Consider the following 1,426-nt stretch of genomic DNA (forward strand, 5'->3'; position numbering starts at 1 on the left):
GTTTTGTTTAGTTTTCTTCTTGGAAAAGTTATTAAAAACAAGTTTTTGTCTAAATGAAGGTGAATTCATGGTTCCTTTTTCCACATAATGTAACCGGTAGTGTTTATGATAAAAAATAAATAATAATTATGTGATCGGTATCGGTGATCGGCCCAGGTGATCGGTATCGGCAGGAAAAACCCTGATCGGCACATCTCTAGTACTTATACTTTGTTTTACTTCATTTATTTTGGTTAGAGGATGTTTGGTTACGCCTTTTAGGCGTACATGCAAAAGCTTGGTCTCTTTATGAAGACGAGCTAAATTTTCTATTTTTGCATTAAAAAATACTTTATATCTAAGTAGTTTGTAGCCATTATGTTTGTAACGCAAAAGAGTTGGGGAAAAAAAATTGTTATTCTAATTTGAATCTAAATATACTTTCATTACTTTCCCCTGAGTTTCTGATTCAGGGAGAAAATACTGTTGATTGTATGATGGCAACAATTCAGATGTTGCTGAATTTTGCCAAGTTATGATTAAAAATGAGATGTTTTCCTTTTTTTGTTCAAATGGCTGCATTAACTTTATTGTTCATTTTACTCTAAACTGAAGTTATTTTTACCTGTGTGATTTTCTTTTATTTTTTATCTGTAACTCTCTGAGAAGATTTTTATCTTTTAGGATATTGGAAAATGTATTGGTGATGTAGATTCAATTTCAGATAGAAGTGTGACTTTCAGAATCTTTCTATATAATTCTTAAAGWTTTTTATACTAAAGATGGTTTTTGTCTTTTTTCAGTCTAGTGGGTTGGGACCCATGTGAAAGTTTCTGCTTCTTGAGTCTTTTCTCATCATTTCTCCTAAGCATCTGTCATTTTTTTAAGCCAGTATTTTCCTTTACTTTTCACTCACAGTTGCTCATTTCAGGGGAATCGAGGTCTATTATTTTTGTTTTGGTAAAGAAACATTTTTTAAGGAGTAAATGGAAAATAACTTAAAAGCATCAACCAACATGCATAATGAGGAAAAGACACTTTTCTCTTAACAGAGTTGATTTTAAGAGGCTGGGCCAACACCATGTAATTGAGCGAATTTATGCCGATAATTACCGACGGTCTCGTTATGCTTCTCCAAAATCTAAAAGAAAATACTTAAGATCTTGTTCAAGTCCCTGAAAGTCCATCATACAAAAGTCTTAGTGGTGCTTTGTGTGGATCTTGTCTGATAAAAACCAATGTAGAGACCTCTAAGCTTTTTGGGGAACCAACACTGTACAGGAATGTGAAGAGTCCCACTCAGGTAAAACCTGTTGCACAGGCAGAGTAAACTTTAGCCATGGAGCGAAACCAACGACCCAGAGGAGATGTTCTACTCAGTTTCCACTGGTCAAAGCAGAACGGAGCTCAGCTTTTAATGACCAGTGAAACTCAACCTGTTGGCCTG

The sequence above is a fragment of the Poecilia reticulata genome, linkage group LG2, assembly GCF_000633615.1.
Source record: "Poecilia reticulata strain Guanapo linkage group LG2, Guppy_female_1.0+MT, whole genome shotgun sequence".
Taxonomy (NCBI): Eukaryota; Metazoa; Chordata; class Actinopteri; order Cyprinodontiformes; family Poeciliidae; genus Poecilia; species Poecilia reticulata.